Consider the following 21513-nt stretch of genomic DNA (forward strand, 5'->3'; position numbering starts at 1 on the left):
CTATGTAGCACTGGTTCAGTTTACACATTTTATATATGGGTGGCTCCATCTAGCAGCCGAAAAAAAGACATACGCGTCTCTGTAAAAGGGAGAGCCACATTTGATTTCTATCTGTCTCTTGAGCCTTGTGCCGTAGTTATGCAGGGTCAGCCATCGTTAATCGGATTTGGCATGTTAATGTTTAAGGGGTTTCCTGCCGCCACCCTGTACCCCCCCGAGACGGAATTAGTGTACCCCAACTGTCTGGGGCGAGTGTAATCCATGGAAAAGTGCGAATGTGTTGAAATGTCTGCGGGCCGTGTAACTGAGGCGGAACATGGTGACCAGCCCGGTATTCACTCTAAAATTCACATCCAGACTGGCCGGCACATCGGCCCTCGTCGTTAATCCGCCGGGCGGATTCGATCCGGGGCCGGCGCGCCTACCCGACTCCAGGAAGCAGCTCGTTAGCGCTCTCGGCTACCCTGGCAGGTTAAAGCCACATCTGATTTAACTGTGGCTAAATGCTGTCCAAATCCGATCTCCGTCCACTTCTACTTTAGAATCCCCCTCCTACTCCTATTCCTCCTGCCCCCTCTTTTCCTTTTTCACCTTCCTTCTTTCTCTTTCCTTTTGTGCTTCCTCATGTTTTCCACTTTCCACAACTTTGCACCCCCACGGAAACGCCCCCTGGGTAAGCTCCACCGCTGCCATAGCGTACTTACGTCAATGCGAGTCGTGGCGAACTCGCTTAAACCAAGCCGTTGTGTGGGAGAACTCTGTAGACTACCTACAGATTCTGTCGTTCCTTGAGTCCAGAAGCGCTTTCATCGTGCTGTGGAACAGCCTCGATGGCAGTGCGGATAACTCCGGCGGGTGCCGTTATGGGCTAGACCCGCTAGACAGAGGCCACTGAAACCGCAAGGCACGTACGCTGTTAGAGCCACTACGCACGTACGTGCAAGTCGGGACACGATTGTAAATGAAAGTGAGCACGCGTTGCGGGAAGAAGAAAGCTATAAGTTCAGCCGACATCACGGTCATTAAAGATGGAGCACTTTTTATCTAGTCGGAGGAGAAAATCGACAGTGTTGAAGAAGCGACCTTGAAAAGTTCGGCTCAGTTCAGTTCTTACGTAAGTGGGGAAAACGTCTGAACAGAATCTAACCTTAAATCATTTTATAATCTTCTTTTCCATTTAGTTGTGAATATTCCTTGAAGTGAAGACAAAAGTCAGAAGAGATTATAATGATGAGACAAATCGAATTACGAAAATTCGTTATCGACAGGCGCTTCGTTAAGGACTACTCTTGACTAGCTTAGAGATTAGCATTATCTTTTTTAAAATCAGCCGTCTGAAATTATAGAATTTTATTTTCCATTTTCAGTCCAACACCGTTAGGACCTTTGGCTGCATTCTCAAGAATTTCAGTGATCACCTTTTGGATTTACGTCTGCTTTGCCTTTTCACCTATCAGTAAACGAACGCCTATATACACCTTCCGCAAGCCGCTAAACGGCTCTTGGCGGAAAGGACTTTCTACCACTACTAGTCATGCCCTCTCTTGTTCCACACCCTAACAGAAGGAGAGGAAAACGGCTGTCTACACACCTTCTCTTGCCTTGACTTCACCGAAATGTACGTTGGCGGCAGTAGACTCATTCTTCAGTCAGCTTCAAATGCCGGTTTTCTAATTTTTCTCAATTGTGTTTCGCGGTAAGAAAGTCGTCTTCCCTCCAGCGATCATCATTTGAGTTCACGAAGTATCTCCGTAACACTCCCGTGTTGATCGAACCCATCGGTAACAAATCTAGCAGTACACTTCAGCATTGGTTCGATGTCTTCCTTTAATCCGAACCTGTTGGGATCTCAAACACTCATGCAGTACTCAACAATACGACGCACAGTGTTCTAAACGAAGTTTCCTTTATAGACCTACACCTATCTACAATTCTCCCAATAAACCAAAGTCGACCATTCGCTTTCCCTAGAAAGTGTCTTACGCATTCATCCATTTCATGTAGCTTTGCAACGTTATGCCTCGATATTTATTGATGTGTTTGTGTCAGGTAACACACCATGAATACTGTCTTCGAACATTACAGAATTGTTTTTCTTAATCATGGACATTAACTTAAATTTTTCTACATTTGGAGTAAGATACCACTCATCACAGCAAATAGAAATTCTATCTAAATCCTCCTGTATCCTCCTGAAATTATCATTCCCACGTTACAGTGTCATCAAACAGCCAACAGATGTTCTATTCACCTTTCCGTCAGTTAGTTTGTGTATCTAGAGACTAAGAGCATTCCCATCACACTTCTGTAGGTCCCTGTTTATGTTACTCTTGTCTCTAATGAATACTCGCCGTCAGGACGACGCACTGGGTTCTTCGAGGCACCTATTGCGTATACTCTAACCTTATTGAACAATCTACAGTGGGGTACTGTGTCTAACGCCTTCCGGAAATCTAGGAATATCGAATCTTCCAGTAGCCCTTAATCCATGGTTCCGAATACCGTGCTAAAGAAAAGGCAAGTTGAGTTTCACACAGACTATGCTTGCTAAATCCCTGCTGATTTTCTGACAGAAGCTTTCCTGTATCAAGGAATTTTTTCGTATTGGAACTCAGAATATGTTCAAGAATTGTGCAGCAAAGCGATGTTAATGTTGTGAGTCTGTAATTTTGCGAGCCAATTCTTTTACCTTATTTATACATAGAAGTCTCCTGCCTATCTTTCCAGTCGCTTGGTGCTTTCCGCTGGGCATGAGATTCGCAATAAAAGCAAGCTAAATACGGCACCAACGTCAATGTAGGAGGAGGAGATTAGTGTTTAACGTCACGTCGATAACGTCATTAGAGACTGAGCGCAAGCCGTGCCCTTTCGGAGGAACCATCCCGGCATTTCCCTTAAGCGATTTAGGGAAATCACGGAAAACCTAAATCAGGATGGCCGGTCGTGGGTTTGAACCGTCGTCCTCCCGAATGCGAGCTCAGTGCGCTAACTACTGTGCTATCCCGCTCGGTATCAAAGCCGAAGAGTCCTCTTTGTAAAAAATAATTGTCAGTTTGACGCATAAACACATATGACGAGTTAAACGAAATAATTATGGACGGTTACCTTCATTTGTCCACGAAACGTTCATATTCTGCATTGGTGAATACTCTGCATATTTGCACTTACCCTATTATGATGTTCAATACGTCGTTCATTTAGCACTAGGTGGCAAACTGAAGCAGATGTAACTCTAGAAACAAGTCAGTGAAGTCGTTGAGAATGAAGCTGAAGACGGCGTAATGTTAACAAACGTGAGTGTATCCATTGATACTGTTTCACACTGCTCTAGGGGAATAATGGAAAAAAGTGTAATTTACATTCTTACAGAATATAAGACCAATTGGGCAACTTGAGTAAAACGTCCTTAACAACCAGGAAAAGGGGGAGGGGGGGAATGTCGGAGTACAACTGCGGATTGCATACGGATTGAGATAGAAATTGACCATGTCGGATTCAAAGAAATCGATTGGAATTTTCCTGAAGTGATTTAGCGAAAGCACAGGAAACCCGTACATCCGGCCCGCGGCTTGAATCCTGTTCCTCCCGAATTTGAGCGCACGTATCCCTACCACTGCGCCACCTTGCTCGATTTAGCAAACAGGAGACAGATCATTACGAGTGAAAGGAGCATCGGGTTAGTCTCAAGAAGAAGTTGCAGCTACGTTATAAAATTGTTACAACCATCAGAGAGGCTGGAATATGAACAGTACCTACCTGTTTAAATATGTTGGCAGCTGAGCACAACATAAATAAATATCAGGCAACGCGCGTCAAACGACGAAGAGACCAGATATCGTTTGATTATATGATCGTAAGCCTATATCATCCACACGTTCAATTCACAACCAAGTAAATAAGTGTATCTTTCGGGAGGGATTTAGGGTGCAAAGAATAAATAAATGTAGTGGCAACGGCAGATACCTGACTCAGATTTATTAAAAGAAGTCCTAGGTAATTACTCCAATCTCAAAGACAGTCCTGGTTCACATCATCACAGTGGATCAGCAGGTGAGGTAGGCTATATTCAAAGGAGAGCTTTGCGTTTCGTCACAGGTTCGTTTGGTGTACTTGAGAGTGTCACAAAACTGCTGAAAAAATTATAGTTGGAAAAGGAACAAGAAGGACGGTCTGTATCGTAGAGTACCTTCCTCCCAAAATTTCAATAGCAGCACTATGAAACTATTATTTGCAGAGTCATGTATGAAATATTTTGACTCCCCCGTATGTACTGTTTTCTGACTGTTGATGTGGCACTCTCGTAAATGAAGACTGCTTTGTAAATTTGCTCGAGACACTTTCTTTATCTTAATAGTGCGACGGCCTGGTGCAAGTCTTTCATACATTGTAGATGTAAAACGTCATGATGGCAGATGGGAGGCAGCCAATTGGAGGATGGTATGCGGTCGTCAATAACAAGCTCTTAATTGAATGACGTCAATGTGCTTGAAAACACAAATTGCTCCCTTTGTATGTTCGGTCTTTTGTCTCTTTCGGCGCTTACTTCATGTTGACGTTTTTGAAATCGATGCATACACAATACCGTAGGAAAGGCAAATGCGTACAATGGCCTAACGCATAGGTTCTGTTGTGTGGTGACAATTCGGACGTGAGTTGGGGAAGTTAGCGAATATAAATGCGAAATTTAATGTGGATATGACGACTTGATTGTGGTGACTGATTTATAGCAGCCTGAGTAAGACAATGTTTTTAAGAACGCAAAGCAACTTGGGTCTTACGCGCCCATGTCAGAACTGTAGAACACTAAGACAAAGAAATGAGTAATAAACGACTACACATTAATCCCAATCGACAAAAGAGAAGACAGCTAAGAACAACGACCTGGAGAAAGGTTCATAAAATAGGCCATAGACAAACGGAGGTCCTGAACTAAAAACTAAATGGCTTTTGCCATATTGCTACGACGGATAAAAAGTAAAACGCGGTCGGCAGCCCGTGCGTCGTTCGCTAGAACGGCCGGTAACTCAGGCGGCAACACGAATTAGAACGTAATTGGTTTAAAAAGGGGCGTTCCATCAGGAAATGGCGCACCGTCAAAAGTTGAGCGCATTGAGTACAAAGTGGTGGGGGAGCACCACTTAACAAATGGCGATGGCTAAAGAGACAGTGCCCGATACGCAACCTAGCTACAATGGACTTCTCACGGCGAGAGGCCCGTGAGGAGGTCGTCCAAGCCGCTGGGAGAGGTTTAGTAACGCGGAGCTTGTTCCCATGAAGGAAGCACCAATGCTGATGCTAGTGAGACACCACCTGCTAACAGACGGCAACACAGATCGTCAGACGGAATGTAAGAACCAGCGGGCTGAGGTATGAGGACTGCACCCTTGGGAGCAGCGTCAGCGGCCTCTTTTCCTGTCAGACCGACGTGACCAAGAACCCACATAAACATCACAGTGGCTCCATCAAGAGTGAGCAAGTCACAACTCTCCTGGACCCCTTTGCACTAAGAGGTGGACGGCGTACAGCGCACAGAAAAGCTTGTGTCGCCGGATGTAATGCGTGGCCTGATACAGGACGAAGAGCTGATACCAGAAAACGTCACCACCAATGACAAAGCCACATCCGACACCACGGAGAGTCCGAGAGCCATCAGTCTACACAATGGTGCTCTCTGGAAGTTCCGCGCTTAGGTCGTGAAACTGAAGGCGATAGAGCGAGGCTGGAGTAGTGTCCTTAGAAAGCGAATGAAAGCCAAGGTGAACACGGGCAGCCGCACGAAGCCGAGGTGGTAAAGGGCTGACACCCACCGGGAAAGTTGCAGGTAGCGTGAAGTGAAGCTGCTGGAGCAAGAGCCGAAAGCGAACTCCAGGAGGTAACAGAAGAGGGATGCACTCCATACTGGCGATCAAAGGAGTCATCGAAGAAGGAGCCATAGGATTGATTGGTGGCCACGCATGGCAGACAAACGGGATTCATGTCTGCTGAGGAGAAAGTCACTGTGGTAGGACAGCGGTAGTTCGGCAGCTTCTGCATACAGACTCTCAACCGAGCTAGTGTAAAAGGCGCCAGTGGCCAAACGGAAGCACGATGGTGGACAGTACCGAGATGGCGTAAGAGAGACGGACGTGCAGATGCATAAACGAAACACCCAAAGTCTAGTTTCGAATGGACAAGGGGCCGGTACAAACGGAGGAGGGTGGTTAGATCTGCTCTCCAGGAAGTACTACTAAGGAAACGTAGGACACTGAGGGACTGCATACAGCGGGCTGCCAGGTAAGACACGGGGGAGGACCAAGAAAGTTTCCTATCGAGCATGAGCCCCAGAAATTTCGTAGTTTCAACGAGCGGCAGAGCAACAGGCCCAAGATGTAAAGACGGTGGGAGAAACCAACTGCGCTGACAGAAATTCATTCAAATGGTTTAGTCAGTGGAAAAACTAAAGCCATTGTCGATGCGCCATAAGTAAAGACGTTTGAGACAACGCTTCAGACGCCATTCACTAGGACAGGTCCTTGGAGAATTGCAATAGATGGCAAAATCGTCAACGAAAAGAGAGCCTGATATGCCCGGCAGGAGACTGGCCATTAAAGGGTTAGTACCGATAGCGCACCGTTTTCCTGGATAAAGGTTTCCGACAGGGCAGAACCCACACGTGTCTTGAAAACGCTGTCTTTTAAAAATTTCTGAAGGAAACGGGACAGCCGGCCACAGTGAGCGAAGTGAGTGGCTTTTTACAATACGACTGCCCAAATTGTGACGCTAAAGATTGTCGAGGTACGTGTTAACTACTTACGCGCGTCTCTTCAGGTATAACTTCCTGGCCGAGAGGCCTCGGTCTAAACATAAAACTATTTTTGACGTTCCGTGTATATCAGCGAGAGAATTCTTCAAACAGCAGCATCGAAAGCTCGAGGCGGCACCGAATTTGCAGTCGGAATAAGAGCTGTACAGTGGTCGTCTCCATTGTTGTGATGCCGTCAATGTGACAAAGTTATCTACTAAAAGTAATCGATCGTTAATCCCCGGGCGCAGGTCTGTCTAGATATCTGCCATAGATGGGGTCGAAAAGCCTAGCGAGTTTTGACTGAAATAAACACCGATGGTGAAAGCCTTAATTATACTGATATTTTCTTGTTTCCCAGAAAACGACTTACATTTCCCCGACAGTGATACTAATTCTAGTTGTCGGAGGTTGCCGCTGCATTAGAATTAATTATTAAATATTAACCTAAGTCGTTAAGTAAGGTTTGGTAACAAACAAATCCCTCAGAAACGCAACACTAGCAAGCGTTTTACGAAGTGACGTGGAGTTTTACATCTACATTTATGCTGCGAGAGTCACATTATAGAGCACAGTGAAAAGTACTTTGCTTACCACTGCCTCCTCCCCCTCTCCTCTTGCAGTCACGAATCGTGCGCGGAAAGGTAATCGGCAAGCTTCCGTGCAACCTCGAGTCTGTCATTTTACCTTGATGGTCTTTTAGGGATTTTACGGTGGCTTGCGGAGTATCTATATACACGTAGATTTGGTTGACTCTTCTAGAACCGTTCGCTTTAGGAATTTTAACAGTAATCCTCCCCGTAATGCACAACACCTGCCGTGACCGCCTTCGTGGCGCTTTCGTGCTTACTAAACGACTTTGTGACGAAACGTGCTTATCTTACGTGGGCTTTCTCTAGTTCCTTTGTTAATCGAATCTGAATTGTGTCTCATACCGAGGAGCAATACCCAAGTATAGGTCGAACGACGGTGTCGTAACCTGCGTCTTCCGCATTTTCTAATGGTTCTCACGAATCTCGCATTTGCCTTTCCTACGATTACTTTTAAATGGTCATTACACTTTAAATTGCCTCATAGGCACACTCCCAGATATTTAATGAATGTGACTGCTTCCAGTGACTGCTCGGAAATTGTGTGACCATGCAATAATGGAGATTTCTACATATTTATGTGCAATACGTTACATTTGTTTATGTTGATGATCTGCTTACGATCCCTGCACCAAAAGTTGATTCATTGCACGTCTTTCTGCATTTGTTACATTTTTCTACCACTCCCATTTCTCTGTATATCGATTGTTCACCGAACAAACTAGCTCGCTTACGTACATCAAGTCTCTCTCTCTTAAGAGTCGTCAGGTGTATTTCTTTGGCATTTCGGCAGGTATTTGCAATTTAATTTTTGCATTATTTATAAAGTATCACCCCAAACAAATAATGCTCATCACGTCTTTCATGCGGCGCCCACTGTCAACAGAAAGTTTCGATTTTTTTCCAATTACAATGAAAATGATTTTTAAATCATAAGCCTATGCTCCCATTCAACAGAGCACTCCAAAATTAGTCTAGCTCGATAGTGGTTTTATCGATATATATTAACAGGGGCAGTAAAACTCTAAGAATAATCAGTACTCCATCAGCGACAGCACTGCTACCGCAAAATGCGTAGCGCTACCGAGCCGCTCTGGACTGCTGTTTATTCTTCGTATTTTACTCTTAATACGTATCGATGGAACATTCGGACCAGACTGATTTGGGAGCGCTCTACCGAATGGGCAAGTAAAATTCTGCTTTTTGTTGACAGTGGGCGTCGCATGAAAGACATGATGAGCACTATTTGTTTGGGGTGAGTCTTGATACACAACCGAAAAGTGAAATTGCAGATATCTGCCGAAACACCATAGAAAATACACCTGACAACTCTTAGGAGAGAGGCACTGTATTTAGGACTAAGACCTTTCCTGACTACAAAAATATATTTCTAGATACAGCTAACCGATTTGTTGCAAATGCCCTTCTTTCATGAATACATGAAGAGTTAGGCTATAATTGTAACAAAACGCGTTTCTGTATCAAACATATTCTTTTGAAATAAAACTAATTTCTATAACTAATTTGTATAATCCGGGGAAGACTATGTTCACCCTGTAATGATCCTTCAACATTCTCTTGGGATACGCCAGAAGTTACGTTTAAAGATTTATCTCCTTGCTGTAATGTATTTGCTAGGAACTCTTCAATAAAATCACAAAACTGGCGTAGCATTTCGTACGAGCGTGTTTAGTTCATTAAGCACGTTTTCATTGTGTTGCAGAAATTTTAGTAGGTGCCTATTGAACTGCGGTCCACGATGCATACGCAGAGCGCATTTAAACACTCCTGAGCTCCTCCTCTGCCTGTATAAAGAAGTACCAGCAAATTAGAATAAGTGGCCACCATCATAGCGTTAAAGCTTCCATCCGGAAACAGTGTCACTACCGTACACCCGAGCAAGCACGTGGAAACAGGGACCGTTTCTTCGTGCGTGACGAGCTACAAGTCTCATACACTGGTCAGCCAGAATATTATGGGGACCGATGACCTAGCAGTTTGGTCCCCCCCCCCCCCCCCCTTTTAAACCAACCAAGCAGAACATTATAACCACCTACCTAAGAGACAGTATGTCCAACTCTAGCACCGGTAACAGGGGCGACGCGTCGTGGCGTAGAGGCAATGAGACCTTGGTAGGTCGCTGGAGGGAGTTGCGCATCCAAGTCACCTGATTCCCGGAAATTCCGGGAAGGGGGGCGATGAGCTCTAACGCCACGTTAAATCACATCGCAGATGTGTTACACCAAGTTCAGATCTGGCGACCAGGGGGGCCAGCACATCAATTGGAACTCGCCATTGTGTTCCTCGAACCATTCTGTCACACTCCTGGCCTTGTGACAAGGCGTATTATCATGTTGAAAAATGCCACTGCCGTAGGGAAGCATGATCGTGATGAAAGATGTACGTGGTCTGCAATCTGTGTACGACACTCCTTGGCCGTCATGGTGCCTTGCACGAGCACCACTGGACCAATGGGTGCCCACGTGAATGTTCCCCACAGCATAATCATAATGCAGCCACCGTCAGCTCAGCTTTTCTCTGTCCCGCAGTACAGGCGTCAATGAACTGTTCCATTGGGAGATAACGGATTCGCGCCCTTCCATCGGCATGATCATGAACGTACTGGGATGCCCGAGACCATGCAACGCTGTCACGGCAGTAACGTCCAGTGCCGATGGTCACGGGCTCCTTTCAGTCGTAGTTGCCAATGTCGTGGTGTTAACATAGGCACATTCATGGATAGTTGGCTGCGGAGGCCGATCGTTAAAACTGTTCGGTGCACAGTGTGTTCAGACGCACTTGTACTCTGCGCAGCATTAAAGCCTGATGTTAGTCCCACCAAAGTACGCCCCACTCCCCTGTCCTGTTTTGTCAGTCTGCCAGCCTACGACGTCCGACTTCTGTAACGAAGGGCTGCTGCCCAATCCACGACGTCTGGACGTGGATTCGCCACGTGTTGAAGAGACACACCACAACACTCCTCGAACATCCGACAAAGAACGTGGAGTTTCGAAACGATCGTGCCGAGCCTTCGGGCCATCACAATGTGCCCTCTGTCAAACTCTGACAAATCGTGCGTCTTATCCATTCTACACACTGATAGCACATTCACTAATACTACATGCACCGTGTGTGTGTGTGTGTGTGTGTGTGTGTGTGTGTGTGTGTGTGTGTGTGTACTATCAAATTGTCTTAACCCAAAAATTTTTAGCGTCCTCTACGGTCTAATACAGAAGGGTGCATTCTTTTATCGCTTCATTGGATGACACCATCTGCGGCAAAGACATTTGGCGGTTGACCGAACATCCAAATATGTTTCAGCGTGTAATAACACATGCACGTTTGTCGTCGAACTATGGCACCTCGCGCTTATCGCTAGGAGGCGCCTCTGTCATTCAGAGCAGCCGGCAACGGGTTTCACAGTCTCCCTTCTCTCAGCTCATTATACAACGGAGTGCGCCCCATTCACCTACCGCATCTGTAGTCCTCGAATTTACAGAAAAAAATCTCTCATCAGCATGTCTCTTCGGCAAAAATTTGCCATTCTTACTATCCAGTCCCGAGCAGCCCTCATAGTTTGCAGAAGATTCTATCGTATACCGCCTAAGGCATTGGAAGAACAAAGTAAATTACAAAATGATTTCGACAACATACGTATCTGCATGTAGCGAAATGTGTCAGTTGACTCTGAACAATAAAAATTGTGAGGTTGTAACGCCGGAAATGCATATCATCCTATTTCCATCTATTGTACTATAAATTTTTTCCATATTTTGTTACGTGAAGACATGACATTTCTGTGTCTTTATATATTGTAACTGTTTTACTATATAATTGTTTTGTTTTGTAACTACTATTTGTATTTTTACGCTCGGTCTGGCCTAGGGAAAATGCTATTGGACGATTACATCGATAGGTCGTGTGAAGAACCAAAGTGTTTAGGATCTTTGGGAGTGTTAACTCTTGCCGCGTGGAGCGCGGGCAGATCGGGGTCTGGCTGGAATAGGGCGGTGGAGCAGGTGTGCTGTGCGACGCTCCCGCGAGTTGCCGCGCTTTCGGGGTTTGGCAGCATGTAATTGCGCTCGACTTGCTATGTTAGTTTCTGACATGGTGTCGCGAACGGGAAGCATTAGCTGGCACACATCAAGAGCCCGTTTCGCCTGGAAACCGTGTCGAGAAGAAGGGCGCCAACATCCAGCTTCTGCAACAGCTACGGCCGACAATGAGTGATTATCGCCACATCCTCTATCGACGACTTCAGACCTTCAGTCAACCAACAAGGAAGACTGAAAGCACGTAAAGTTTTAGAACTGTATGGCAGACCTCAGCTTTTCAAACTTTTCCATTAGCATCACTAAAATACAGCAACTTAGCATGTACCTTTGTTGCTCATTGTCCCAATTACAATACCAAGCAGGGTCCCTTCCCTTTCCGAAATGAACTCGAGTGTCGTTGAAATTCAAATGTCAGAATTAAAGTAATATCATTCGATTTCACTGATTTAATTTCAAAGTTCCGTTAAGGTATTCATAGCTGGCTACAATATTTAGATTACACAAGCACAAATTAAGAGTGCGAGTTTTGTTACCATATTTTAGCTTACCTGTGACTGCAGCTCAGCTTGGTACGTACTAAATTTTAGTATTGTTAATTGTTCAGAATCATTTAATTCAAGTTCAAAGTTAAATCTCTTATTTCTAAATTGCATAGATTCAAGTAGCTTTTGAAATGATTGTTGAGGTAGCCCAAGACTAACCTTATTTTGTTGAATTTCGTGGTGCTTCAGAAACAAAGTTCACTATTGCTTTCAGTCACTAAATTAACTTTCAATTTTCCGGTTTTATTAATTCTTTTGCTAAATTAAGTCAGAGTGTAGCGAAATTTATTACTTCAGACAATCATTCAGTTTTCACACAACACGTGTCAACCTTCAGTTGCCACGCTTTTAGTGCAAATTATATGTGCAATAACCTTTCTTTTTCAGTTGTTATAGTAGTAGTCCATAGGACGGGCGACAGTAATTTTCCCAAAATCTCAAATATCTAATTAACGCCAGTTACTTGTTAACGTAACGACCGCACATTTACTTTCTTTATTAACTTTACCCTTTTTCAAAATCAATTTCCACAAATTTCACTTGCATTTTTCCTTTCAATTTAGATGTAACCCTTTCCTCTTTACCGACAGATTAACTTCGGTGGCGATTGCTTTTCCCAAATTTCCATTAGGTACACGAGGTTTAATTTTTCACTGTCATTAAGGTCGATAAGTGTGGGGGAGGTTACGAGGTCCATCACGTGCATACTAAAAGAAAACCGCTAAATTTCGGTTACAAGAACTGAGAATCTGTCGATTCAACTACATACCTAGAAATCGCTATTACGAACAACTTAAATCGAAACTAACAAATAGAAAGTACTGTGGGGAAGGAGAGCCAAAAAAGAATGCGTTTTGTTGGAAACACCCTGAGAAGGTGCAACAGAACTACTGGAGAGACTGCCCACACTACATTTGCTCTACAGCTTATCGAGTATTGTTGTAAGGTATAGGATTCATACCAGACAGGATCTACGGTGGCCATGAAAGAAGTTCAAAGTAGAGGAGCTCGTTTTGTATTATGGAGGGGAGAGGCGGACATGAATATGATCATGGAGTGGAAAGGCTGTCACTAAAACAAAGGCGTTTTAATCAACAAGTTTCTCCTACGTATCTATGTATGCTTTTTCATTTGCTCACAAGTATGTATGGAGGAACTATGATTGTGATGAAATAAGAGAAATCAGAACTCGCATGGGAAGACGTAAGTGTTAGTTTTTCCCATGCGCTATTCGAGAGTGGAACGGTCTAGAAAGAATATGTTGGTTGTTATATGAACCCCCTACCAAACTCTTATGTGTGAATTGCAGAATAGTCATTAGATGTAATCATGTAGATGTTGGGAAGCATACTATTAAGATCTAACGAAGAACGCAGCAAATTGGTTTATAGCTTTAGCAAATCAAATAATATTCGAGTGTCTTGCTATCTGAGATTAGCCCCAGTTGGCCGAAACGCACCGCATATTAATGTTATTAATACACTGAAGCGTCAAAGAAACTGGTATATGCATGAGTATTCAAATACAGAGACACAAAAACAGGCAGAATATGACGCTGCGGTCGGCAACGCCCATATAAGACAAGTGTCTGGCGCAGTTGTTAGGTCGGTTACTTCTGTTACAATGTCAGATTTTCAAGATTTAAGTGAGTCTGAAAGTGGTGTTATAATCGGAGCACGAGCGTTGGCACGCAATGTCTCCGAGGTAGCGATGAAGTGGGGATTTTCCCGTACGACCATTTCGCGAGGCTACGGGGAATATCAGAAATCCAGTAAACTATCAAGTCTCCGACATCACTGCGACCGGAAAAAGATCATGCAAGAACGGGACCAATGACGATTCAAGGGAGTCGTTCAACATGACAGAAGTGCAACCCTTCCGCAAATTGCTGCAGATTTCAATTTTGGGCCAGCGACAAGTGTCATCGTGCGAACCATTCAGCGAAACATCATTGATATGTGCTTTCGGAGCCAAAGGCCCACTCGTGTGCCCTTTATGACTGCACAACACAAAGCTTTACGCCTCGTCTGGACCCGTCAATACCGACAATGGACTGCTGATGACTGGAGACATGTTGTCGGACGACTCTCTCTTCAAATTGTATCGAGCGGATGGAGGTATACGGGTGTGGAGACAACCTCATGAATCCATGGACCCCGCATGTCAGCAGGGGACTGTTCAAGCTGGTTGAGGTTCTGCAATGATGTGGGGCTTATGCAGTTGGAGTGATAAGGGGCTCCTGATACGTCAAGATACGACTGACAGGTGACACGTACGTAAGCAGCCTGTCTGATCACCTGCAACCATTCATGTCCATTGTGCATTCGGACGGACAATTCCAGCAGGACAATGCGACACCCCACGCGTGCAGAATTGTTAGAGAGTGGCTACAGGAATACTCTTCTGAGTTTAAACACTTTCGGTGGCCACCCGACTCCCCAGACACGAACTTTATTGAGCGTACCTGAGATGCCTTGCAATGGGCTGCTCAGAAGAGATCTCCACCCCCTCGTACTTTTACGGATTATTGGACAGCCCCCCTGCAGGATTCATGGTGTCAGTTCTCTCCAGAACTACTTCAGACATTAGTTGAATCCATGTGCTTCTGCACACTCGCGGGGGCTCTACACGATATTAGGCAGGTGTACCAGTTTCTTTGGCTCTTCAGTGTATTGTCCATATACAGTGACTGTTTTCGATTTTATATATATATATATATATATATATATATATATATATATATATATATATATATATATATATATATAAAATCCTTATCTGGGCAGTCTACAGTGGTTCTTTCTGTCAGTATTAGCGCCTATGAGCGAGGGAGAAATGCCTTTGCGCACACCCTAGTATTTTTTATTTTCTTGCTCACGCAGATGTCACTGCGTTGACTTACAATCCCCTAATGATTCCCTCAATATCAGTGATTTTAATGCAGTTGATGGTCTTTCACGGACTTCCATCACATCTGTTCCCAATGAGACGCTATTCAGAAATGAGAACCTCTGATTGTTTGTAAAAGTAGAAGTGTTCCCTGACGGTCTCTGTAGTTGATGCGACTGCACGCAATTGGCAGGACGTCCTGGTCAAATCCCAGCGTGGCACTAAATGTAACTGGTCACAACGTATTCATCACGCTTCAGGTTCTGCATTTCTGAACGAATTTCACTGATACTTCCTGACACTGATTCCACCCCCTTGATTGCACTCACTCCAATACATTCAGTTTCATTTAGCTGACAGCTATGATTGGCGTGACACGGTAACAGTAACCAACACAGCGATCTGCAGTGGTTTGTTTCGCACTCTGAAATGAAATTCTTGCTACCTTCACACAACAAAAACCTTTGTAACTAAAAGGCCCTTTCGTTGTTCGCAAATAATTAGCTGCTAATACATTTCCCCTTCTGTCACAAATTTCCATGTATTTCGATTTTTGTAAATGCAGTAGACGCAGAACAACGAAATTAAACAGCTACCTGAAAACACACTAACTCTCTCTCCAAACAGTTTGTGTAGGTCAAGTCTTGCCTGATCACACAGCAGCCTTTAAACATACACAAAAATATTTTAAGCACAGTCATAGACGGGGCAGTAAAGCTCCAACGGAACGGTACTGTATACTAACTTGTGTGACAGAAGATAAAGAACAGTGACGTAAGAGCTCCAGCTGCTGATAACACTATTAATATGACTTAACACAATCTTTAAGAGCTTAGTGACACACTGCACTTCATATACGACCTTTCATCCATTAAGCGTAAGCTGTAGTTCAAAACAATGTCAGATTACTAAGTTCAGTTTAAAATACCAATTACAAAGAAATTACCAATCTGACGCAGCAAAATGAAGTAAACAAGCATCTTTCATAGAATGTACTACATTGAAATATTAGGTTTTCCAATAAGACGATTACATAACAATTATAAAGAAGAAAAGTTCAGATTTTTACTGGGCGGCATTTCCATTGTTCTTACGAACATTCCAGTTACAATGGGAATGACGTCTTCCTCGAAGGAACGTGTTGAGGTACACGTATGTATCTGATACACTAATCCCTGGTATATCAATACATTAATTATTTTCCAAGCTTAATCTTGCCCTGAAAGTCAATGGTTTCATGCACTGTGGAAAAGGAATGTATTTAGGTCAGACTCATGCTCTTTCAAGTGACAGTTCGCAGCATCTGTCAGACGTGACAATACACAAGCCAGTAAACAGACTGAAAATACTAATTATGCAACAATAATTCAGCCGTACGGCATAATTTATGTTGGCTCCCCCTTTGAAGTCATAAGTAGGTACGTTGTTATAAATCCTGTGTTCATGGAAATGGTTTAATTGCATGTTTGACTATCTTATTTTCTATAATTGTTATTAGTTTCCCTCAGATACATCGGGCTGCTGAGTAGGAGGACTGATTCCTGCACTATGAAATAAGCTGTCTCCTGTGGTTTGAGTACTACATTTAAGTGAAGTGCGCACACTCGAAAATTGGAGAAAGAGGCTTTTACGGTCAATTGACTGGATGCATCTCGAATTTCTTAGTTATATTTTTGTAGCGAATTCCGAACTACACAGCGCTTCTGGGAAAACTTACTTCAGCCCGTAATTACTTTGCTGCGACGCTTTAATATTCGGATACTCTACATCCAGTGCCAGTATCGTGCACGAAACATGTGGTCTATTTTGGGTGCACCAACTCATCCTCTGGCGGCAAATTCACTTTAATCCGGTATTTTACTATATAATTTGGAGATGTCACTGATGTGTAACTTTATACACAAGTCACAAACAGAACTATTACTCTGTATTGATTTGTCTATGGCAATAGTAGTTGAGCACGATGGCTTTGAATTAAATTACTTTATAGAAATAAAGCAATCTGCCATTTGTCGTACTGTTTTATGTATGCTTTCACATCTTCAGTTGGCGTAACATAGTTCTCATCAATACATTTTCTGGACAACATTTTGTACTCTGAAGCTGCCTTATGTTCTGTAATTTTTTTCGTATTTATGTACATAGCGCACACATATTAAGCTCCACTGATAGGGCGTAACAAACTGTTTCGGAATTTACGTCTAAACTGAAGTTAAATTTTTCTTTGTACGTTCCGAACCTACTTCTGAAGTCAGCTGTGTTTACAGAATTAATATTGGCAGCCTTATAATTTGACACTTGTCTCCATATGACGTAAATATTAATCGTTTCGCATCCCTTCCTGTAATGAATAGCACTATTTACAAAATAAAATGAACTGTAGAGTTCAAAATGCAGTCGACAGATATGTTATATCGAAGAAGATATAAATGTATTACGCCAATTACAGATGGAGGAATGTCCGAAGCGTTCTTGGCATAAATAAAGCTGTATAAAAAGTGGCTGGTTGCTGTATTTCTTCAAATGGTATTACATTATAAGCACAAAAAATCATACTATACTCAAAGTAGAAGCCTGACGATGAGCTGAAGATCGAAGCGTGTAGTGGCATATTAAACACAATGAAACGCTTAGAAATATATTGCAATACGTGAAGCTGCTATATAATTTGTTTTTAATTTTGGGGACCTATAGCTGGTTTCAGTCAGACCATTTTCGAGTGCAAATTTTTGTTACACACACACACACACACACACACACACACACACACACACACACACACACAAATAAAAATCAGAGCTGTGGAACACAAACAAGAATTATTTTGCAATGCAACGAAGCTAACAACTTAATGTATGCTCGTTATCCGAGCATCTGTTCAGTTAAACAACTTAGTCGTCCTCCGTGTGTCTGATGTGGAGGACAGGGCCTCGGTTCCCTGCGCTGGCAGTGATTTTTCTTCGGTGTGACAACAGGAACGGGGTGCAAACAACTTCGTGTTGCCAGATGGGACGCTCCTTAAATGAGAAGTTTCAAAAGTCGACAAAGGCCTGGAGAGCGGTCTGCTGACCACAAAGCGATTCACACCGCATCCGCATGACGCCACATGGCAGGGGGATGACACAGCGCCCGGTGGACATCGTGTGGTTTTAAGCTCCTGACTGCGGAGTTTAGTTTAAACGACGTTAATTTTAGTTCGTACTGTCACAGGTAACTGGCGTCGAGGCAGAAAAGCACCCAAACAAGAATGTCACGATTGCACACAACACCAAACAGTTCACGAGTTCGAGATTCACAGTACGAAGCATCGCAAGATACTTAAGAGGAAAGTCGATGAAATAGCGTAGTTTGAAAGCTGAAGGTTGAGTGAGAATTGCATCTCATAGAAAGCTTAAGTCGAAAAATGGTGTATAATAATTCAGTCTTGTTCAAAAAGACAATTATTCTATTCAGTGACTGAATCTCGTATTGTGTCATGGGCATATATTAATGCATGGTGCCAGGTAGGTCTTTATTTGGGACTTATTTTGTGGAGAAATGTCTCGTGTTGTGTATTCGTGACATTCATGCTCGGATGCTGGATTGCTTTGACGCCAGTTACGTCAGATGCGTATGCCCGTGCGAAGTTAGTTTATGTTTTCGACCAGCGTCGTTGTAACCTAATTTTCAGTTTAATATAGTGCGCTAATGAGTAGTAAAGCGCCAGTTACATTGACTTAATTGAGTTAAGGATGAACTAGAAAAATCGGGATATAAAGCTTTTTGTTTCGTTTTGCATTTGCTCCAGTATCTTCGTAAGTTTCTGGTGATCTGTCGGAGGGAAACAACTTTCTTCGGGCCAATGACAAGAAGACAGGGCTGATGAGAGGCGAGGTGGGCCGTGAGTTACCGGTATGCGGTAGGAGGTGGCCGAGCGTCTGCCGCCGAGCAGCGGGGCGGGCCGGACGACGCCCGCTGAGTGGAGGCGCCGCGACGCCGACGGACAGCTGAGGAGAGCCGCTGGCTCCCGGGCTAGCGAGCGATCAGGCGGCGGCGGCGTCAGCTGGGGCGACGGGAGACGGGCGACCGTCCGCGAGCACTGTGAGGCGCGCACTGCCTATTGATCCACGCGAGGGAGGCGGGGCTGGCGCACTAGCGCCGCGCGCGACTCGGGCCGCAAACGCGCCGGAAGCCACTCGCGGGCCTGTTGCGCGCTGCGCCGTGCCGTGCTGTGCGGCTATCGGCCGGCGCCGCAGCTGCCGACTGGAAGGCCGCTTCCCACTGTTGCGGAAGCGGGCAGCGCCGATACCGCCTCGAGTCTCTTGTCTCCACAGCAGGCGGGCGCACCGTTACCAATGCGTCCTCTTTTATCGATGTAATAAAATGAAACACTTGCAACCATCCTTGTAATGTTATTTACTACCATCTAACAAGCATTTTCGGAGACTCAATACACCACCTTGCAGCCTGGGCGTCCGCTGTGCCCTAGCGGTTCGAGGCGGTTCAGTCCGAAACCGCGCTGTTGCTATAGTCGCAGGTTCGAATCCTGCCTCGGGCGTGGATGTGTGTGATAGCCTTAGGTTAGTTAGGTCTACGTAATTCTGTTTTAGGGGAGAGCCATTTTTGATACTAATGTGACTGTGAGCGTCAGGTGTAATCGTGTATTATCGGAAGTGTTCAATCCTGTTCGCGAGTAAAGAGCACGCGAGCTGTGCGCGCATCGTGCCCTCAAGGCGATATAAATGCCCACACTGCCCGCGAACAGCATCACGCCCAAATTTGATCTAATCTGTCTCTATTTCTGCTTTTAGATTTCATTTCCGGTAAGTAAAAACTAGAAACCTAAATAGGGAATGGCCGACATACGTCTGTTCTTTTCTGCCTCTATGTGCTATATGAAATCATTATGGATTCGTTAAAAAATGAAACACGTGCTTCATTTCTTGCGTCTGTATTGGTATACCCCTCTCACGAAGTCAACAAAATTTCGTCTCCTTTGCACTCTCTTATATTAGTCATGCTTGAACATCGTTTAACCCCGTGCGCAGTAACAGAAGACGAACTTGAGTTGGGCGGTCGGCACCACAGCGCTACACACTACACGATTTTTTCGATGAAGTGGTAGGGGAGTTGAATGTCAGATCGTCATACCTAATCGACAAAAAAAAAAAAAAAAAAAAATCGGTCAGGCGGGCGACCAAAGTGCTTACACACGTCCAATTTCTGCGCTGGTCGTTTGGTCGGTCGGTGGATGTGTAGGGCCATTTAAAGGTCCCTACACAAGCACACTGCTATATTAGTCATGCTTGAGCATCGTTTAACCCCGTGCGCAGTAACAGAAGACGAACTTGAGTTGGGCGGTCGGCACCACAGCGCTACACACTCCACAACCTAAGGACATCACACACATCCATGCCCGAGGCAGGATTCTAAACTGCGACCGTAGCGGTCGCGCGGTTCCAGACTGAAGGGGCTAGAACCGCTCGGCCACACCGGCAGGCGACATTAGTATCCTTTACATTGCCGTAATTACTAGATTACGACAATGCAATGTGTACTTACTACACAATATAACGTGCATAGTATTTCCTGAAGTGTTGCCTTAAGCACCGATCTTCGGTTGCACAAAATGCCCATGGAATGAAAAAGTAATAATAGTTAGCTTATAACTATTCTGTTGTGAAGAAAAACTAATGAATCTGCTCGGGGGGGGGGGGGGGGGGGACGCTTTTACGAGCCCTCTTGTCTCAAAAGACTTTGCATGTGTTTATGCACGTTGGAAAAAACGTTCTAAACACCACCTCGACACAAACAGCGTACTTTAAAAACATGTAGCACTTGTAGCACATCGCCATACACCCCAGCTCTGCCAGGAAAAATTTAAACTGCCAAAGTCCCAATCCGCGTGATCTCAGTTTATTATTTTTTACAACAACGTTCATGATGCCACTTATTTTGGCACAACTTGCCTGGAGATTAGAGTGATGTAGGACGCAGTGTATTGCTGGTGTTTTCTGCCGTATACCAAATTATTTCACTTGCTCCTTATCGAAGCAATTACAGCAGACTTTTGACCAATCATTGCAGGATCTCCACCTGTTGCAATCAACGGAAGTTTCCCCAACAAGGGTCAAATTCGTTAATAATGTTTCCTAAGCAAGAAAACAAGTTGAACTCAGCGTCAAAACCTCACACAAATACCGCAAGCAGAGCAACATCCTTCATATCCGTGATTTCATTAAAAAATATCCTTAATCTTATCTTACAATTGCGTTTTCAATTCGTTCGCCATTTGTTCGGTGCATCTGCAAACTGTTGTCCGTGAAAGAGGACCTGTTTTCAAAACCGGAAGAGTCGCTGGACACAAGATTATTGCGGCAGCAAAATGCACTCTTAAACAAATTCATCACCGAAGGGACTCTCTATTTTATTTTAAGAGGAATGTGATAGCTCACTCTCATTGCAACTTCATTGTTCAAATGTGTGTGAATTCGTAAGGGGCCAAACACCTGAGGTCATCGCTCCCTAAACTTACACACTACTTAAACTAACTTATGCTAAGAACTACACACACAAATCGATGCCCGAGGGAGGACTCGAAGCTCCGGCGGGAGGGACCTAGCAATCCGTAACATGACGCCTCAAACCGCGCGGCCACTCCGCGCGGCAACATCTTT

At 44.3% G+C, this 21513-nt stretch overlaps 1 protein-coding gene across 1 annotated transcript in view; it reads right to left on the reverse strand.

Moving 5' to 3' along the window:
• The window catches only part of LOC126457194 (sodium bicarbonate cotransporter 3), a 989834-nt gene extending 970959 nt beyond the window's left edge, over window positions 1-18875 (reverse strand). Inside the window, exon 1 of the mRNA XM_050093289.1 lies at window positions 18747-18875. The gene's annotated coding sequence lies outside the window, so the exon portion shown is untranslated. The remainder of the gene's footprint in view (window positions 1-18746) is intronic.
• Window positions 18876-21513: the final 2638 nt, after the last annotated feature.

The sequence above is a fragment of the Schistocerca serialis genome, chromosome 2 (assembly GCF_023864345.2).
Source record: "Schistocerca serialis cubense isolate TAMUIC-IGC-003099 chromosome 2, iqSchSeri2.2, whole genome shotgun sequence".
In the NCBI taxonomy this organism is placed as follows: Eukaryota; Metazoa; Arthropoda; class Insecta; order Orthoptera; family Acrididae; genus Schistocerca; species Schistocerca serialis.